This window comes from Ochotona princeps, chromosome 27, assembly GCF_030435755.1.
Source record: "Ochotona princeps isolate mOchPri1 chromosome 27, mOchPri1.hap1, whole genome shotgun sequence".
Classification (NCBI taxonomy): domain Eukaryota; kingdom Metazoa; phylum Chordata; class Mammalia; order Lagomorpha; family Ochotonidae; genus Ochotona; species Ochotona princeps.
This window is the reverse complement of record NC_080858.1, coordinates 26,797,106-26,811,782: the sequence shown is the minus strand read 5'-3', so window position 1 is coordinate 26,811,782 and position 14,677 is coordinate 26,797,106. Positions and strand designations below refer to the sequence as shown.

General features: G+C 47.3%; 1 protein-coding gene across 1 annotated transcript in view; it reads left to right on the top strand.

The window, feature by feature from the left end:
• NELL2 (neural EGFL like 2) overlaps positions 1 to 14,677 on the top strand; it is a 237,230-nt gene that overhangs the window by 83,063 nt on the left and 139,490 nt on the right. The window lies entirely within an intron of this gene.

Sequence of the window (14,677 nt, the reverse complement as noted above, 5' to 3'; positions counted from 1 at the left end):
TGCCTCTGAGGGCTGGAGGCAACACCTGCTCCTCAGGGTCCTACAGCTTGGCCACTGGTTTTATTTCATTCCTCTCAAGGTAGAACCTATACTCTAGGGTGGGTGTGTTTTTCCTGATATATATTACAGGTGCGGTACATCTTTTCCTGAATGCATATTGAGGGTGGGTCTGTCCTTTTCCTGGCCTTGAGGCAGATAGGAGAGGCAGAAGGAGGCCTGTTTGGGGGCTTCTCTGGTCATTGCTCGGGTATGCTAGCTTCCTGGAAACAAGTCTTCAAGTCCTGCTGGCAGCACTCTTCCCCACCGCTGGCATCATACTCATGGTGATGGAGCAGAGTCTCTTGTGTTGGTAATGGGGATCCATGTAGTTGAACCCTCAGCACTGCTTCCCAGGGTGCCCATGAGCAGATTGGGACTCTGATGTGGGATCCTGTGGCTCTTGACCCTGACTTCAGGCCTACCCCATGGAGTTCCGATCTACCTCTGACTTGAGAATGTTGAGCTCTTATGGTTTCATAAGTTTTGAATTTTTAGAGTGTTTTGCCTTTGTATCATCTGTCAGTTGGATACCACTCGTCTGAATGGATTCTGTGGCTGAGCTGTGTGCTACTTTCTGTGATATTAAATGTGCTGTGTGTTTGTAGACACTTTCCACTCAACACTGTGCCTTGTTAGCCCGTGCTTGTTGGTGGTCTATCATGGCTAAGATGGACCGCATGCATTCTCGTCACAGCTCTGCCCACTGGCCCTGCCCTGTGGCCCTTCCTGTGAGTCTCAAGTCCCCTCTGTGCACTGAGGCGTCCGCTGACCCCATCACCTGCCGGATTTAGTTCCTCTTCCTGCTGTCATTGCTGAGCTTTTTCCTTTCTTGGCTGTTTCTTGTTCTCACTCATCTGTTTAGTTTTATGACTCCTGAATGTGTGTGCCGTCTGCACTTTGACAATCATACTACCCACAGGATAGCAAGATAAGATACAGCATGCCACTGAGGGCAGAACACTAGGCAACCCCGTTAAGCAATCCTCCCCTCCCAGTTACTCTGCTCCATGTGCCCATGGTGCCTCCTGCATGCACCTGATATACAGGCTGGGCTCACCACCATCCTCACCGCAGCACAGGCCATGCCTAGCTGGGTAGCAGTCACTGTGGGCCATGTCAGAGGATGCTCATTTTCCTACTTCTGTGGGCCTGGTGACGGGGGTCAGCGTTCCCCCAGTGCTCAATCTTGCCTGCCTGGTAGAGCACAGGAGTGAGGAGTTGAGGTCAGAGCCAAGGCAGCTTCCTACATGTTGCTAGCAGTGTGGGCCAGCCTCCCTCTGCCTTGCTTGGTTCCTGACTCCAGTCTTCCTCCAGCGGCATCCCTGGCTCCCGTGTCCTCTGCCCTGGTGTCTAGTTAGGTATACAGAGGAAGAGATGGGCCATGCACCAGGATGGTATTCGGGGCACTGTGCCCTGCATGCCCACGGACCATCTCGCTCACCGTCTGTATGCCCCTTCAACCTTCCCTCTGCTTGCGCTTATCATGATCAGGCCCCAACCCCATGCAGCTCTCTGTGAGGTTTCCACTTTGTGGTTTTCATGAGTTCTTTTTCCATTAATTTCCTAGGTCTTTTTAGTTTTATGTCCTCCCCCAACCCTGCCATCAGCATTCTAACATATAATGACATATGCCATTATTTAAATGTTCCATGCACATACATATGTGATATTAAAATATCATTCACTAATGCTTGTGACTCTACCATGCTTGCTGACACTTTCTTTCCATGGTTGAAGTTTTGAATTGGTGACATATGTTATAATTCAAAACTGAAAAGACACAACATGGTTCATGATAAGATGATCTGCCTCATGCCCTGCCGCCTGGTTGCAGTCGTGGGAGCTGCCCCTGGACCACAGAAGCTCCATGTGGGCTGGGGCTGAGGTGCGCAGGTTAGGCTCCGCCCCCGCCATGGGAGCTCCCAGTCACTGGAGGCTTGAGCCAGCGTGATAAAGACCTCATGTCATCTCTCCCCCTGTCTGTCTGACTTTGCCTTTCCAATGAGGAGATCTTGAAGAAGGGGACACGCTCCATGTCCCACAGTTGGCTGGGCTGGTGCTGTGCCGAACAGCTCGCTTGCTGGCTCCTGAGAACCGGTTCCGTGTGTCAGGTGAGTGACAGGACTTGGAAGCATGGAATGAGGCCATGCTGGGAGCCTTCCAGCCTGAGATCTGCGAATGCCTCAGAACTGGGCTTTTAAAGCAACAGTACACTCATCTCTGTATCAAGCTCCTGTTTGCTTCTCCTGTTGTCTTCCTCGATGGGCTGAGGGAGCCCGTGCCCCAGGATTGTTCTCTTGGAGAACAGAGGCCATGTCATGTGGGCACCTGCCGACACCACCTGCCGTCTGGGCCCTGGATGCAGCCCCAGCCCTCTGCCCAGGGTCCCTGTGTGTGTGATGTTAATGCAGCTGACAGTACTTTCCAAGGGGATATTTGGTTTTTCAGGGTTTTTGATTTTTTTTTTGTTTTTAATTTTTTGCTGTCAAGTATGTATTCCTCTTGTGAGCTGTGTTTCATCCGTCATGCTGTCGTCTAGACAGGTGTCACATATGCTGGGCAGAGGAGGAAGTGGGGGAGGTTGTCCTGTTCCTGTTGATGGCCAGCCTCCTCTTTGCTGAAATGTCACTTGCTCCAGCAGGGGAGTCATAGCTGTCTGCCAGGTCTACAGGGAACAGCTGCGAGTGACATCTCTGCTAGTTTGGAAGGTGGGAATCCATCACACAGGAGACTAATGAGCTCTCTCTGGGCATGTGAAGTGAGCCATGGCTGGGCCAGGAGCGGAACAAGCAGCCCATCACAGCGCCCTGGCACTGCAGCATTCCAGCAGGCGTTCCACCCAGGCTTGGCTCTGAAACACGGCTCCAGACTGAGTAGCAGAGCTGGGGAAGGACCGTGCCTGTGATTTGCCAGGACAGGCCTGTCTGTGCACCCTGGAAGAACCTGAGACTACAGTCCAGCTCCTGGCCAGCTCGAGGGCCCTGCGTGCGATAGCCTGGGCCAGGATCCTGGACCCCACCCAGCCTGACTCACAGCTCCTGTCTGCTGCTCGCAGGCACCTTCTCACTGTTGCAATCTGCTTTTGTGGCGAAACTGGATTCTTTGGATGCTCCTCGAGCGTAACCTCTTCAGTGTGCTATGTTCATTTTATTCACTTCTTAGTCTGCCGTCCGTTGACATTTCAGGAATCACTTCTGAGATGAATGCTAAGGGATTGTCATCATATATTTTAGTTATTTGGCATTATAGAACTTTACCTCTGAGTCTCCAGGTATCAGTGTGACACTTCTCAAATGCTCTTTAGGCCCTTAATCAGCTGCTTAAAATAATTTTAGAAATGGTTCATTTAAAAATTCTAATGATCTTTCTGTTATTGAGGAGATGACTTACTTTATCATCTGCTTGAATTATGATGGAATCTGAGAAAATCCATGAAATATTATTTTGCTATTTCTTGAAAACTTTATCTGAAAGAAATTGTTGCTGAGAGAGGAGAGACAGAGAGAGGTCCTCACCTCTGGTTTGCTTCCCAGGTGATTGCAACAGTCAGTGCTGAGCCAGCAGCTTCATGTGTGGGTTGCAGGGTCCTGGAGCCTGGCTCCTCTTCTGTGGCTTTGGCTCTCAGCAGGGCCTGTGTGGGACACTGCTCGTGTGTGGGACGCTGCTCGTGTGTGGGACGCTGCTCGTGTGTGGGACGCTGCTTGTGTGTGGGACGCTGCTCGTGTGTGGGACGCTGCTTGTGTGTGGGACGCTGCTCGTGTGTGGGACGCTGCTCGTGTGTAGGTTGCAGGGTCCTGGAGCCTGGCTCCTCTTCTGTGGCTTTGGCTGTCAGCAGGGCCTGTGTGGGATGCTGCAGTCTGCTCCCTGGCTGCTACTTTGCTGTCTGACAGTGGAGTTGGTGTTCTTATACATAGAAGGTTTTGTTTCCTTTGCTGTAGCATGACTTGGTTTTGAAAAGAAGTCTTAGCTTTTGGGGTGAAACTGTGTATTAATGAGTTCCATAATAGCTAAATAAAAGTCATTTACATTGTGCCTCTTTTCAGTTATTTTGAAAGGTGGTGATTGAATGCTATATTCTTTCTTCTATAGTTAATATTTGTTTACTTAAAATTTTGGAGATTGTAAAAGTTAAGTTTGGCTGTGAGGTTGTACATTCTTGAATACAACATGACCTGCAGAGGACACAAATTATTTAATGTTTCAGTTTATCCCTGTTTAATTCATACAGTAAAAATGTCTCAAGCAGCACCTAAAGGGAAGCATGTTGGTGTGTTCTTTTTTTTTAAGATTTATTTATTTGTATTACAAAGTCAGATATACAGAGAGGAGAGACAGAGAGGAAGATCTTCTGTCTGATGATTTACTCCCCAAGCGAGCCGCAACGGCCGGTGCCGCACCGATCCAAAGTTGGGAACCAGGAACCTCTCCCAGGTCTCCCAGGGTCCCAAGGCTTTGGGTCGTCCTTGACTGCTTTCCCAGGCCACAAGCAAGAAGCTGGATGGGAAGTGGGGCTGCCGGAACCAGAACCGGTGCCCACAAGGGATCCCGGTGCGTTCAAGGCAAGGACTTTAGCCGCTAGGCCACGCCACCAGGCCCATATTGGTGTGTTTTTAATGGGCTACATGGAGAATTGTTTTGCACATGGCTACTTGCACACTAAAACTGTGCACGGTACACTTAAACTTGGAAGCACTGAGCGTTATGTTCATTTGACATCTGAAAATGGCTATAATTTATAAAGCTTACTAATAGTGTTTTTTTGAGCGTTAATGAATTTGAACACTTTTAAGATGCTTACTCTGATTTATTAGAAAGGGATGTGATAAAAGGAGATAGAGTAAAAGGGATATCTTGCATCCCCTGTCGTACACCCCAAATGCTCATGGCAACCAGGCTGGGTCAGCCCGAAGCCAGGCTCCCTGACCTCCAGCTGGCCTCCACATGGTGACATGCGCCCAGGCACTTGAAACACCTCCTGTTGGGCTCAGGCACATCAGTGGGAAGATGCATCAGAAGTGGTGTAGCTGGGACTTGCACTGCCACTCTGCTATGGGATGCCAGTGTCCCAGGTGACTGCGTGACTCGCTGTACTGCAGTGCTCACACCATGAATTGGAACATGTTTTATATTTTACTTTCTGTGAATTGTTAATTTCTGAATATCTGGTCCTGTTTTATGTGATAATTTTGCTATTTTTCCTTTGCTTATTTGTGACTATACAGTAGCTTTCCCATTTGATTTTGCTTTTAGTGAAACAGTTGCTAGTTTGCAGGGAAATTAAGGGAGCAGCACAAAGAATACCCACATGTTAGCAGATTACCTCGTCACTAATAGTTTTAACTCATTGCCCTACCGCCTCTGTCTCTTCCCCTCCTTTGCTGTACTGTCACTGTCACATCACACTGTCCGTCTGGAAAATGTTGCTCTGTCCCTGTCTTGGGTGGCCACAGGCCTTAGTCTGTGTGGGGACACTCTCAGGTTGGCTGGCCCTGGTGCTGGCTCTGCCCCCAGGCTGCGTGCTCCTGCCTGGCACTCACAGGCCTAGCCCTGGTGCTGGCTCTGCCCCTGGGCTCCTGGAGCTGTTCTGTATCTCTTGGTCCTCCACGCTGTGTTAACCTCTGGCACTTGATCCACCTATTGAGCTGAGAGGTTCATCACTTCCACCTTTGATCCTGATGAGTATTCCTGTGTCGGTGTAGGACTTCTTCCACTGCCTTAGCAGGCAGTGTCCACCCGCTCTGGGTGGTTCACCTGTCATTCACTGCTGCCTCCGGGAACAGGAATGACAGAGCAGGCGGAAAGCTGTCTGCATCCTCCCTTTCACGTGCGTTTCCCGATTCTATGAATGTGTGAAGGAATATGAACTTGCAGTTATGTAAAACTGTATTCCTAAAAATTGACAACAGACTGTATTACACATTGTTTTGTTTTATTTTTAAAAATAGTTTATTTTTATTGGAAAGACATATACAGAGAAGAGAAGAGGCAGAGAAAGAGCTTCCATCCATTGATTTACTCCTCAAGTGACCACAGTGGCTGGAGCTGAGCTGTCCTGAAGCCAGGAGTTTCTTCCAGGTCTCCCATGTGGGTGCGGGGTCCCAAGGTTTTGGGCTGTCCTGGACTGCTTTGCCAGACCACAAAGCAGGGAATGGGATGGGAAGTGGGGCTGCCGGGACACGAACTGGCACCCGTATGGGATCCTGGTGAATACAAGACTAGGACTTCAGCCATTATGCTACCGTGCCAAGCTCTTACACGTCATTTTAAGTGCATATCTGCATTCACTACATTAGATTAACTGATGTGTTTTTCCTTACTGAAGTTTATTCATGTGTAACAACTGAAGTGTAGAGGGAGTAGCATCCCTCCTCTATAGGGGTGACTGGCTTCTTAATGTCCCTGCATCTCCACGTACCCACACCTGGCTTGACAGCTTCCTGCCCAGCATTGGGTCCACCTAACTGATGTCAGAGGCCCAGCAAGAGAGCAGTGTGGTGTAGGCTGTGTTACAGGCCGTCCTGCACAGGGACCTGTAAGTCTGTGGCTGTCCCAAGCATTGGTCCAGTTACCGGTGAACAGTAAGCAAGCTGCATTCCTAGTTTTTCAAGTTTCCTGAAATGCTACAAAGTGTGTTTCTTTATTTAGAAAGTCTAATTGTTTTCCATTAGCAACAAATGAAATAAATTGCAGCAAAATCTTTCTGACACCCATCTTGGTCAGAATTCAAAGTCTACTGTGGGAGTTTTGCCTAGTCTCATTAGGAAAAATTACATTTCTAATTCAGCTTTTTCATTTCTGATTCAGTAATGTAGAGTTGCATGAATTAGTGTGTGTGTGACAGACATCCTGGCAGAGTGCAGGAGTTCTGGGCATGAGGCAGGAGGACCTGTGTGTGCCCTGAATCCTCCGCTGGCAGACCATGTGGGGAAGTCATGGGGCCTGTCTGTGGGTCTTCTATTGGTTTCCTGGCTTGGTGACAGCTTGGACTTACCTGGTGAGCAGTGTCCCACTGAGGAGCAGAGCGTCTGCTGATAGCATGTCTCTAGGTGTGTTGATGCTTTGCTGTTCTGTCCTTACTCGTGCCCTCTTGGGTAAGTGTCTGCCCTTTGCCTGGCTGTCCTTGAGATACCTGTGGGGAATGACTCTACTGAAAACCTGCCATTGTCTTTGAGGGGCATGTAGATGCAGAGTGAGACCTTGGGAGCTGCAGTCTCTTGTCCAGGGTTGCCTGTGTGGCAGAACAGGATGTTGCAGCTAGATGCTTGGCTGTCCCTCCTGTGCCCACATGCTGCCATGCGATTCTGTGCACCAACCTGAAACTTCTACTTCCCTCAGGTGGCAGAACTCTGCCACTTACTGTCACTTTCTTGTTCCTACTAAGAGCTGTTGCCTGAGAGAATTCCAGATTACACCAAGGCCCGGCCCTCTGAGATGGATGCCATGTATGTACATGGAGCTGTGTGATGGGAAAGCCAATGTTATCTGTTACCTTTTCTGTTTGCATTCCCACTACATAAAAGACTGTGTGCCAGACTTTGCAAGGGAGGCTCCCAGCTACGGCACACCTGGGTCAGTCAGATTGTATGTAGCCCAGGTTGGTCCCAGTGCTCTGACAAGGATTCCACTGGGAGCTGTGCAGGTGATGTGCCTGCTGTGTGCACAGGGGCCTGCATCCTATGCTACATATCCTGCTGTCTCTTGCTGGGCTCTTCTTTCTGCCGACCACTGTGCTGGGCGGCAGGTGCTGTGGCGTTGGCAGCTTGCTGTTTCCTCAGGACTCCCTGCCTCTGCCCCCGCTCCCTGTGCAGCTGTCATGAGTCCCTTCACGGACACACTTGCACAGCCCAAGGGATTTCCAAGAAGGTTTGAAATTGAGTGACATGCTGCACAGAAGTACAGGCATCAAGGGTCCATGAGAGTCACTCAGTCACTTGGGGTGACTGTGTTCCCCACATGCAGGGTGCACCCTTGTCTAGGGGCTGGGGACAGGGAATTGCTACTGTTCTGGAGTTTATTCTTCTAGAAGAGAGCGGCAGTGCCATAGCTCAGCAAGTTTACAAAACTTTTAGGTATCTATGAAGTGAAGAAACAGAGGGACATTTTCTGAAGGGATACAGCTAGTTCTCTGCTTCTGTTCTCTCTCTTGATTTGTGGCAAACTGCAAAAATACCATAGTTCTGGACTGGATGAGTTTTATTTACTAAGTATTTATTTGAAGGACAGAGTTGTAGAGAAAGGGATAAAGGAAGAAGGAGGGAGCGAGAGGGCTTCCACTTGCTGGTTCACTTGCCAAATGACTGCAGTAGCCAGGCTGCCCAGGCCGAGATGAGGAGCCCGGAACTGCAGCTGGGTTTTTGACATGGATAGTTGGGGCCCAAGTACTTGGGCCGTCTTTCATTGCCTTCCAGTTGTATTAGCAGGAAGTTGGATCGTAAGTAGAGCAACTGGGACCTGAACTGATCCTCCTATGAGATGCCAGTATCACAGGAAATAGCTTAATGTGCCTTGCCACATTGCAGCCCTATACAATGGCTTTTAAGAGATTCCAAACTTGTGTTGTCTTTCAGGCACACTTGACTATTGTATCTAAGGAAGATGGATTTCGTTTCTTCATAGCATTAGGAGCTTGACTTGAGTGAACAGATTCAGAAATTGAAAGTGCCACGTCGAGCACATTTTAAAGCAGTGTAATGTACACCAGCTGTTGGTTGCACATTCTGTGCAACTTCCCTAGTGGTTCTGCAGTGAGCACACTGTCCATGCCCATGTGTTTATTGTTGCTTCCTGTACCCAGGGCTGTGCTCTGGGAAAGTAGTGGATTAGATGCCATTTCTACCTTGTTTTAACCTCAATTGAACGCTACTGCCCATCACAGATGCTTTCATAGAACTGGTATCACTCCTTTCTTCTTCCTCTCAGTGAAGAGGTACAATAATGTTTATACCTGAAAGAAATTCATCTTTGGTACAAGTATTTTAAAATAACTCTGGAGTTGGTAGGGGACAGTGCTGTGGCTCAACAGCGTCTTCATCCTCCACCTTAAAGTGCTGGCGTCCTATATGGGGGTTGTCTTGTGTCCTGGCAGGTCCATTTCTGATCCAGCTCACTAACTATGGCCTGGGAGGGCAGTGGAAAATTGCTTCTCTCTCTGCTCTCTAAAATAAACAAACAAACAAACCAACAGAAAAAGCCTTCTGGAGTCGATGTTTAATTTTTCAGATTAAGCAGTACCATGGTTACCAAATGGGTGGAAGCGAATGTATTTCACAATTTGGCTGTAATAAACACATCATCCCCCTAAAGTGGCAGAGGCAGCAGTGGTTCTATTAAACTGACCAAACTTTTCTGTTTTTGCCTGAGACACCTGTCTGGCTAGCATAGTAGAAATGATGACCATTTCCAGAATGAGAAGAATGGGATAAACTGCCAAGGAGCAGCGAGGTGCCAGTGTGTGGGGGAGTAGGACGAACAGGTGACTGTCCCATGCAGCCTGCTGCACTTCGGTGCGTGAGTGAAAGGCCCTGAGTCCTCTGAAATGTCGGGAGTGTCTGGAGCTGCAGCGGGGACTAGAGGCACGACGTGTGGTCTTGGAAGACTGCTAGAACGGTCTAAACGAAACCTCCCGCGTCAAGACATGGGAGCTGCTGGGTCGTGCAATGTGTAACTGGTCTCATCTGGGAATTGGAATAGTGGGAGGCGGGAAACTTGCACCTTCCTAGTTAATCCTGCCTAGGTTTTTGAGAGAACCACACCCCCGGGGCTGGCCTCAGGTGGCCCTGCTCTGAGTATCTGTTTGCCAGCTGTCTGGGGTGTTGTGTCAGGCTGTCTCACTCGTGTGCCAACTGCACAATGATTCTTGCGATTTCAGGTGTGGCAGTTTAAATATTCCAGATTTTGCTGTCGTCAAGATTTCTTGGACATTCTTGTGTTTTGCATGTTTGATCTGGTTCTCCTTAAACCCGCTTAATTTGGGGAGATGATTTACATATTACAGAAACAACCTTAATTTCTCTCAGAAATGTTTCATAGCTTTTTGATCCATTTTTTTTGGTAAAATTAGTCCCTGATAATTAGATTTTTTTTTAAGATTTATTTATTTTTATTGCAAAGTCAGAAATAGAGGAGAGACAGAGAGGAAGATCTTCCGTTCGATGATTCACTCCCCAAGTGACCACAACGGCTGATGCTGTGCCGATCTGAAGCCAGGAGCCAGGAACTTCCTCCAGGTCTCCCATACAGGTGCAGAGTCCCAAGGCTTTGAGCTATGCTCGACTGCTTTCCCAGGCCACAAGCAGGGAGCTGGATGGGAAGTGGAGCTGCCGGGATTAGAACCGGTGCCCATATGGGATCCAGGTGCGTTCAAGGCGAGGACTTTAACCACCGCTATGCTATTGCGCCAGGCCCCTAGATGTTATTTTGACTGACGTCATTTTAAATTTTATTTTGCTTTTTAGCAATACAAATTGAGTTTGGCACATGTTGCTTTTTAAAAATTAGTGAAACTTGTTCAATGCACTTATTAGTTCTAGTGGTTTATTTGTGGTTTATTTTTCTTTCTCTGTGTGTACAATCTGTATTCCAAAGAAAGCTATGTTTCTTTGCTTACAGACGTTATACTGTGTTTCCTGCACTGTCTGTGCTGCCTGGAGTCGCACCTTCAGCTCCCTGGCAAGTTCTGTGCTTCTCCAGAAGTTAGCTGCTCTGTGAATGTGTTTGTATTGTTAGACTTTCTGTCTCACAGAGGGGAACATCATGTTTAGTCTCAGCATTGAATACAAGTCATGACCGTGCAGTTAACCCAGTCAAAGACAATGACTAAACTAATCATTTCATTTTCCTACAGTGTTTTGTCAATATTTGGTTCCATTGAATGACTTTCCAATGTTAAACAAGCCTTATTTTCTAATTTACAGTACACTCATTTCTGACATATTACAGTTTTATTTCTGTCACTGGATTATCTGGCAGTGCTTGTGTAGGAGTTTTGTATTTGTTTATAAAACAAATGAGTGTCCTGCTCCTTTATTGCAGAGTCCTTGTCAGGATGGGCCGTGCTCTCTGTGTCATCTCTAGGCGAGCAGGAAGAGACCAGTACTGCCTTTGCCTCAGCTGCCCTGCCCTGTCCAGTCCTGCCCCTGCCCTGCCCTGCTCTGCCCATTCAGGCCAGGGGCGGTGTTTGTGGGAGTGATTTTCATTGTACATTCAACTTTAAAACAAATATGAAAATTACTCAGGTCTTTAATATTATGTTTCTATTTTTTTCAGAAACTGGATTTTCTTTTAAAGGAATGTGGCTTACTCAGATTTTCTGTTTTCCCAATTTTCAAAGGCTTGTGTAGTCTGAAAGGCTTGCCTGTTTCTCAAAGCATTGCATCTACTAATACAGGGTTTCCTATCTTCCTCCTTTTGTAATAGCTGTGGGGTCTGTAGTAGTGTCCCTTTTAGGTTCTCTGTAGAGGTTTTACATAGCATGGAATACTTGTGAGCATAGAAGGGTTCAGTGTGATGTTTTGACGTGTACAGCCCTGGGTGATGGTCAGATCTGAATAGCTACCACACCCGTTGCTTCACACAGATCTGCTCCTCTCCCCTGGCAGTCACCATGCTATGCAAGAGAAAATCGAGCTTGTTTCCTCTTTGTAGCTTTGTTCCCACTGCCCGGCCTCTCACAATCCCCATTCTGTTTCCTATTCTGTGACCCAGTTGTAAAGCCCACAGAGTGTGGGATCCTGTAGTGTCCGTCGTTCTGTGCCAGGTTTGTTTCACTTGGGATGGTATCGTCCAGCTACATGTACATTGCCACAAAGGCCAAGGTTTCTGTCTGGAGTGCACCATACATGTATAGCATGTTGTCTGCAGCTGGTCATCTTACAGTTCATCCGGTGTTGTGGCTGTTTTATAGGGTTCCGCAGTAAGCATGGAGGTGTGGATGGGTTTTAGACTGTCCAAGTTTCTTTGGCGTATACCTCATGTACCCTGTGATAAGGTATGGAATGACACGCTAGTTCTTTCTCAGTTTTCTGAGGCAACTTCAAAGGGCTTCTCAATTTCTCTGGTTATTTGAATGAACCAATTTTCACACTGTAAATATGACAGATTTCTTTATCATCGATTATCCTTGAATGCTTACCATTTGCTCCTTCTACTGTAGCGGAGTTTAATCCTCATTTCTGTGTGTTCTTTGGATGATTTTTCTTTTAAAGATCTATTTATTTTTGAAGATCTATTTATTTTAAAGATCTATTTATTTTGAAGATCTATTTATCCCCTAAGTGATATAGGAAGAGGGATGCAGGGAGGGACTGACCTTCCCGCACTCGGTTCACATTTGTCTTGAGGAGTTCCTTCAACACCTTGTGTTAAATATTGCCTCCCCACACTTCACCTGCTCTACTCTGATTTTCTCTGTAGATTTTTTTATCACTATACAGCAATTTATTTTTGAAAATGTCACATATGTGCTTGATTTTAATATAAACTCATTGTGGGCTGGCATTTTTATCTCATAAATTTGCCTCTGAATTCCCAGCCCAAGAGTGGAGCCTGGAATAAAGGAGGGGTTTAGGAAAAGTTTGCTGAATAAAGGAAAGCATGAATGTGATTTCCCTGACGCAGAGTTACCACTTGCACTGTAGTTTAATTTCTAGTAGTTTGTTGCAGGAAGATACGTGTATGGGTGCACGAAGAAATGTGTATTGAAGCATTTTTATGAAGAATTTGCAAAAATTAGAAATAGCGATTGGACATTGAGTTTCAAATACATTCTGAAACAGGTGTATTGAGGAATACCCAGGGTTCGTTAAAGAGAATGTGGCTTTTCTTTTTCATGGAAAGATAATATGAGGTTAAGTGTGAAAGAACACCTACAAAAAGGGAAGCCTATCCTCTTGCCATAGATCTGACTCATGGGGTATATACGTATCTTAATTGTACACATATGTATCTTAATTGTACACATACGTATCTTAATTGTACACATATGTACTCCCCAGGTCCTACACACACATTGGCATACACATCTTGAGCCTACATATATGTGTACCCACCCTCGGTCCTATACACACAGCTTGCCACCGGGCTGTCCCCGTCCTTACTGAGGCCTCAGGTCCTGTTGCCATGCTGTCGCGTTCTCGGCACCTGTGTGCTTACGTGTGGAGTATTGGAATTGAAGCATTGTTGCTGTACCCCCTTTTTCCTTTGTGCTTTGAGGTTAGAAATTATTTTCTAGTAAGAATGAAATGGTCTGTCTCAGGAGGTTGGGAATTGTTAGTCCCTGGATGTATTATGACAACATGGATGAACATTTTGACAGGCCTGTCACAGACAAGTTCGGAGCATCTTTATCAGGTAGTCGGCCCAAGAGCCACACTTGCCTGCTTTGTTGGTGATGTCACAGGGAACCCGATTCAGTGTGAGGGTGTGGGCAAGTGCTTAGTCCACGGAGGCTGGGCTCTGTCCCAGAAGGCCACAACTTTTGTTTTCCCCATCTGATGGAGAGGAATGGAAGCTCAGGGAGACGGGATTGAGATGCCAAGGCCCCTCTGACTGCTGACCTGGCCTTGTCCCGCCGCTGGCCAGTCGTGTACTATGTGGACAGGCTAACAAGCAGAGTCGCTGGTGTCTGATAGGGGATGCCCCCTAATGTGCCTGTCCCTGACCCGACCTCCATTTGTGATGTCAGAACAGGTGCAGCAGCCTCCTCCGACAGTTGTGGTCGTGTCCCTGACCTGACTACACTGTGTGGTACCATTGGTTACGTGGGAGCCATCTCCTGGTGGGGAATCACTCTCCTGGTTTAGCTCTGACGTCTGCCTCCTGTTTCTGTGCTCTTCACATAGCAAATGTGTTCACGTTGCTTGTTCACAGAACCAGCTTTAAGAGGCTGGGTTTCTTATATGACCCTCATGGGGGTTATTGATGAATGACCAAGTTTTTCCACTGACCCTTCTTTGTATGGAGGCAGCAGGGACAGCTGATCTGCCCAGGTGGTTCCAGGCTGTGAGGGCTGAAGAGAGTTTGGGTCCCAGGCCATTTGCATGTCAGCACTGTGCAGTTGTGTCCGGCACCAGAGGTGCACGTGGCAGGTTTATGCTGGGCTGACACGATCTGATAACTGCTCCATCTCGATTTAATTTAAGGCAACAGAGCCCTCCTCTCATGATGGGGGCAGCCTCCTTGTCAGATGAGAGGCAACCTCATGTTTGTTTCTTGATCTGGAGTTGTGAAGGGGGTTGCTAAGATGAGTGATGTCCTGCCACCATGGCCCATTTCTCTGAAGTCTCATCTTAAATTGACTTATATTTCTGCCAGCCGAAAAGATCTTTGAATAATAAGAGCATAAGTTATGATGTGGGTGAACTTTATTTCTGATTCTAGCTACCTCTTCAAACCATGGATAGCAAAGCAGGGACCAGTGATCTTGTTGGGTTGCAAATGATTTTAAATTTAAGGTAGTTAGTCTCACTGGAGAAAAAGGGAGAAAAAAGGATGATGACATTGAAATCATTCCAAGTTCTCTGGCTCTAACGGGAACTTGAAAGTATTGGTCTATTTGCTTCCCGTGGTGTATTTTCCCCACGCTCACTTGAGTATTCCAGTTAAGACTCCTGGCTTCCGGGTGATTTGTGGAGGCGATGGG